This window comes from Poecilia reticulata, linkage group LG19 (assembly GCF_000633615.1).
Source record: "Poecilia reticulata strain Guanapo linkage group LG19, Guppy_female_1.0+MT, whole genome shotgun sequence".
NCBI classification, from domain to species: Eukaryota; Metazoa; Chordata; class Actinopteri; order Cyprinodontiformes; family Poeciliidae; genus Poecilia; species Poecilia reticulata.
In genome coordinates, this window is record NC_024349.1 from 10,187,135 (window position 1) to 10,193,497 (window position 6,363).

Below are 6,363 nucleotides of genomic sequence, written 5' to 3' on the forward strand. Positions count from 1 at the left end.
GTAAAGGGGGTTTTGTAAGGTGTACCTAATAAAGTGGCCAGCGAGAGTACCTGATAAATTTGTCTTTATCTGGGAGTATAAACATAACTTGACTGGTGGAAATATGTGCATTTAGTTCATGTGAACGCCATTTGTTAGCTTGAAAGACAAGTGTCCATATTAAGATAGGAGATGAAAACAAGAGATAGGAGATATAAAATAAGAGAAACACTATGTCGTCCTCAGTCACTTCAGTGGGAGTGTAATCAAACAGGAAGCAGCTAATGTTTCTCATATTTCTGTGCCTCCCTATGCAAGGTTTCTGTGTTCTTATTTTGACTCGCTGATGGAGCATCTGTGGATAACCACTACTCGCGCATGCGCCGTGTGTCAGAGTTCGCAAGCAAAATCTTTTCCGTGAAATTCTCCAGATAGGACAGAAAAAAAACAAACTTAATAAGCCGTTGTTTGTTTGTCTTTCGCTGGTAAAAAAGCAAAACCTGTATAGTTTTATAAGCTTCGGAAGAAACTATGTTTCGTCTGGACGCTTTTCCACCGACTGAGAGCTGCTGAAATGGTGAGTCGCTTTAAAGTTTACCGTGCTCTTGTTGCAATGGCAGCCTTAAAAGTTGGGATTTTTCCCCTGTTTTTTGATGTTTTGGGCTTAAACAGAATCGCCGTAACCTCTACGCTTATACGCCTGGCTTGTGTTTCACGAATACTACAGTTCTTTAGCGTGTTTTTCATTCTACGAAGTATTTCTTTTCAGGCTGATGGAAGCATGTGCTTGGCATCCCCCACTCTGCTCTCAATGCTCTAACTGTATTGTGCATTGCATCTGGGCATCATAGCTTGATGAAAGTCTGAGTTGGAAATGCTTGGACCATGTGCAAATGGTTTATAGATAAATAGGAGCTTCTATTTTCATCAAACAGGGAGACAACTTGCAATGATTTTCATAACCACGTAGACCAGTGAATTACATGAAAGCAGTAAAATATTTGATAAACGATTGCACCAAATTAATTACCTGAAAGTAACTAGAACCTTAAAAAAAAATACATTTTTGGTTTCAGAGCACACAAAATTCATTTTTATTATAACTGTACTACAGTGTCTTTATTAGCTTAAAGATTGGAAAGATATTTTTCATCAAAATATGACACTGTAGGTATGAGAAAGACCCTAGTTGAAGTAAGACAAAGCACATGATGCTCTTTGATGTATTGTACTGGGGGCCCCATCCAGCTGGGACCGTTCTCTGTCTCTGAGCTCTGGGCATATCACTTTACCCTATGTTCCCCCGGGGGGCAGAAGACATAAACTGGCGCTTGTCAGTGTGTGAGCTCAGATCAAACCGTGAACATCGCCATTAATCAAAATTGAGCGCAAGACACTCCCCAGAGAGTGAACAGCTGGGAAATAAATGATTGGGCTCAAAAACATTTCGTTTATCTTGATAAGAGACCTACAAGAGGAAATGTAGTTCTCACAGATGGAGCACAAAGAAGTGGAAGATTTTTCATTTGGAAAATGCTGCCATGGCTTCCTTGGTAATGGCAATTATTACAGTGGCTTGAAAAAAAAAAGTATTTATACCCCTTGAACATGCTTTTCAACGTTTTTTTTTCCAAATAAGAGTCTGGAAAAGTGTTGCTCGCATTCAGATCTCTTTACGCTGACGGCAGGATCAAGTGTAACTTATTGATTTCAGAATGAAATAGAGTCCACTGTGTGTAATTTAATCTCAGTATAAATAAAGCTGTGCTGTAAAGGCCTTGGAGGTTTGTTAGAGAACATTAGAGAACAAACAGCATCAAGAAAATCAAGGAACACATCAACAATAAAGCGGGGGAGAAGTTTAAATCAAAGTTTGGGAGGATCTCTTGCAGCACATTAAAAAGTGGGTGGGGGGAAGAAGCTAAAACACAGCTGTAACCGACTGGAGACTGAGTTGGATGTACTGGGTTCTGTCCCAGAAATGTTTGTTTGAACTGATCCATTTTCCTTCCTGTATGCTAAGCTATACCTAAATGAATTTAAAAATCCTTGATTGGACAAAAATAATTTTGTCAGAGCAAATATCCGAGTAGCAGGCTTTGTGCAATGCAGTGGGTTATTTCCACCACAAGGTGTCACATTTCATTAAAGCACTTGGGAGAACAGTTTATTTCCCATCAACATGTACTTTTGCATCTCTGTGATTCTCATTCGCTCCTCCCTGGAGCTGCGGAGTGATTTTGTGTTTTGATTTCAACTCCTCTGTCCTTGAAGAATAATGATGCAACCGTGAAACCATCAGTGGTATAATGTTTTGTTTGGCAGCTGAGAGCTGAACTTTTGTAACAGGTGAAAACACTTTCCTGTGTTATTGCCTCCTTTTCCTGTTACACTGTGGCCTACTAAACACACTTGTTTTTTTTGTTTTTTTTTTTGTGAGTATGACACAGACCAGGACGGAGAGATATTTAGCTCATGTCAGGTGATATGTAGGGCTTGTGCAGGTTTTCCGTTTGGGACATTAAACAGAGAGGATGTTTTACTTAATCTGTCAAAGAACATCCGTCTTTTATTTCATAATTTTTTTCAAGCGAGGAAGGAAGTGAAGCTGTCAGAACACTCATTTCATGCAGCTGTATTTCATTGCACTCAGGTTATTTTTGCGACGTCTTTGCTTTTCAGTTTTGCTATTATATAAGCCTTCACATGAATGAAACTCTGCTTATCAATTCTCTTTCCTCCAACAGATTCATTCTGGTACTGAGGTTTTTTTTCAGGCAATGGGAGTGCCTGGTTTCACTTTTAATGGTGTTGCAAGAACTTCAGAGTCTTGGCTCGCAGCTCTTGCAGGAAGGAAGGAACAGGTGTGGCAGCAGTAGATTTCTGCATCCATATCTCAAAACTGACTCCTGCGCTCTATCTTATGATAGATTATGGATTGCTGGTTGTGTTTGTATGAATTTATTCTGACAGGCTGCATGTCAGTGGAGTAAATATGATGTTGTTGTATTGTGAAAGCATCCATGCCCTTTTACTTTCTCTTCTTCACTTTTTTGTTTCACAGTCTCAAACTTCAACATGTTTAATTTGGATTAAATGCAATTTTTAGTGAATAACTGTGAGTTGGAAGGAAAAGGATACATGGTATTCAAATTGACAAAAATCTGAAAAATGTCGGTGTGCATTTGAATGCAACCCTCCTTTGATCTGGTTCCCCAAAATGAAATCAATAGAGCTACAGATTGTATCCAATGGTTATCCTTCATATATGTTGCAGTTGCATATTAAAGCTTGGATGGAATTTTTTTTTTTTGTAGGTTTTTATAACTCAAGCGCAATGGAGTAATTCTCTTCATGCCCATAAGACGGCCAGCTAAATACTTTTTCTGGATTTTAGCAATGGAGAGAAAGTTGTGGAGACATTGTGGTGAAGGATAAAAATAAGAAATGCGAAGATGAGAACGGTTCAGAAGTCCAGACCCAAATGCTGTTGGAAATTGTTGCCAAGACATTAAAAAAATGCTGTGCTTGCAGGCTCTCCAGTAATCTGTTGAATGGGCTAAACGTTTTGTCTCTAGATGTTCAAATATGATAGACACATCTACCAAAAGAGCTAAAGAAGATTCTACAAATCAAAACGGGAAGCTACAGTCATAAGCTTTATAAACCACACCTTACAGATTTTTATTTGTAAACAAAACTGAAATCATGTGCCCTTTTTTTTCCCCCTCTTTGCAACGTGTGTCGCATGCAAACAATCCCAATAGAACCAGTTTTGTTTGTGGTTGTGATGTAGGAAAATGTGGAAAAGGCATGCAAGGCACTGCATGTCGTCCGGCGTGTGGTTTTCGTCTGCGTATTTGCATGGAGAAGCGGTCTGAGATGCTGGGGTTGTAATTACAGGCAGTACGTCAGACAGCCGTTTGCAGCTGAAGCTCAGGCTTTAATCCAAGTATTTGCTCAGCTGTTAGCCTTGTTTGCCTTCAGCATGCCGTGTGTTAACTGCTAATGAATGGAGTAATTAGAGCTTTGCAGTGAATCAGGCTTGCGTGATGTCATCTGTGCGCAGTTGTTAGTAGTTGTCAGAGTTTGTGCTACGCTGGGTCAGAGAGGGTCGACTGTAACGGTTACGGTTCATTCCTATGTGAAAAGATCAGCCATGTGTTTGAAAGGTGCAGCGCTGCCAGGCGGGGGCTCCAGTGGTGAACTGGTTGATGAGTAAGCCTCTCTGGACCCGCCTCCACATCCTCTCCTTACACACACGCACACGCACGCACACCCCTGCACACAAACACACACACACACACCCGGTCATGCACTAGCAGCTTTGCACCTCGTGCATAGGGGATGCGTTCAAAAAAGTAACAGACAACCAACAAGCAGAGCATACCTTTGCACATCTAAACCTCTAAACACTTGCTGCTGGGATCTGTCCTGAGTGAAGGACCCGCTTTTGTAAGGACACGCTAATAATGCAGAGACTGCCACCTGCTGTAGTTTGATCGGCAGGCAGAGACGGATTACCTCACAGATCATCAGAGAGAGAGAGATGCCAGAGAGGACGTGTGACTGAGACCGGTCGTCTGCTACCTGGAGAGCTGTCAGTTTGTTTTCAACCTGCTGTTTTCCACTTGTGAGCCTCTCAGAGGGTGGAGCGAACAGCTGAATGTCAGGTACAGTTGGGAGACTTCTCTGTTACAATGCCTGACTTGTGCTGTAGAGTTCTGTTGGCTGTAAGGAAAATTTCAGATTGTTAGTTAGATAGTGCTGCACTGCAAGCTCAGATGGATCGATAATTTCTTGTAGGCAAAATGGGTTTTTGCAGTTGCACAGCTCTGAGCTGCGAGCGAGAGAAACAAATCTGAGTAAAATCTCACCGATGCAGGCAGAAGGAAGGCAGATTTTTGAGGCGTGTGACAGACCGAAAGCCCTGTCAGTTGGTCCGGCGGCGCTGACAGAATGTTGCGGTCGGACACTTTGGTTTGGAGGAGAAAATAAGACCGTATTTTACCGCAGCCTTGAAATCAGAGCGCTGAAATTGCCAGCCTGACATAGAATCAATTACAGGCTGGGGTTTTAAAAATAGAATCACTTGCTCTTTTTTCTTTCTTTTTTTTTTTAGCGAAATGCAGAATTATTTAAGTATTCATGTGATTTATGAATAACTTGCATAATAAACTAAAAGGCACCTTTCCCAATAGTTTTGTATTGGATTGTAGTTTGATCTCGCAGCGGAAAATGAGTTTCACGTCTTTTGATCAGATTTGCAAGCAGAACAATAACACTGCTTGGTTTCCTCTTTACAAGCTGTTTTTCTTTTTCCCCCTCATTTTCCTTTTAGAAACAAAGACAAACATCGCTGCTGCACGTTGACATGAATGCACAATGAGTTGAGTTAGTTTTAAAGGAAAAACAAAATGAAACAAAAAAAAATAAAAAATGTTTGCAGAGGAAGCTCTGAGCTCATTTCCAGGCAGATCTCTGATATTTCAGCTCAGGAACTTGCCATGTCCTGTAGAGCCACGCTTGTGCCTAACCCTTAACCTCATTGGGTGTACATGCATACAGCTGTAGAGTGGAAGCTTCAGAGAATACTGCTGAGCGTTTCCTATGAGCTCGCCGCCCCCCCTCTCCTCTCGCTTTGCCATGCAACTGAGTTACGGTTCCTGTTGTTTACAGTAACGAGATTATTATGAGTTTTTCATTTCTTTTCATGTCAGGGTTGAATCATACAACATGTTGTGATCTGATTATGTGTTTTTATTTCTTGTTTTTGCTCCTGTTTGTTCGGCCTCTCAAACTTAACATTGGCAGACTGAATAAGTCGCCTCCATGGAGACAAACTGGGTTCCTTAATGTAATGACCAATGTTGCACAACAAGTGAATTGAATTTGACATCTTTTGTGGGTTGTGCAACCACGCTTGTGGCGTTGTGCTCAACCTTGGTATGGGATGTGGTGTTGAAAGACCTCTGTATGTGTCACAGAGTGTATCTCTCTCTTGAACCCCTGCATGTCTTCTGAATGAAGCGTGCTCCGCATCCTTCCTCTGGGCCAACAACAGATGCATCCTGCAGCTGCAAGCTCCTTCCTGTCTGCAAGGGGACCCTTTTGTGTTAAGATGCAGCTACAGCGAAGTTGGGACACCGTATGAATTTAAATGGAGCAGGCCTGAATGGAGCGATGCTTAGTTGGCTGGCAGGCGCTTCTGTTTTCCATCATCACTACATTGAAGCGCCAGCGGTAGATAGTTTCAAAGTAAACATGGATAATCGTGCAAACATGTTCATGCTTCTTGAACTTTCACATGTTATGATATTACAACCACAAATCTGTGTGATTTTTGTTTTTTGTAAATCTTATGGTAAAATAATAAAATAAAAA

General features: G+C 41.3%; 1 protein-coding gene across 4 annotated transcripts in view; it reads left to right on the forward strand.

Moving 5' to 3' along the window:
- The first annotated feature begins 364 nt into the window (after positions 1–364).
- Positions 365–6,363, forward strand: part of pald1a (phosphatase domain containing paladin 1a) — a 46,747-nt gene continuing 40,748 nt past the window's right edge. For 2 of the 4 annotated variants that reach the window (XM_008436913.2, XM_008436916.2), the window contains exon 1: positions 365–556. The gene's annotated coding sequence lies outside the window, so the exon portion shown is untranslated. Of the gene's footprint in view, positions 557–4,268; positions 4,653–6,363 lie in introns of those variants that run through there. The other 2 variants (XM_008436914.2, XM_008436915.2) reach the window with 1 other exon arrangement.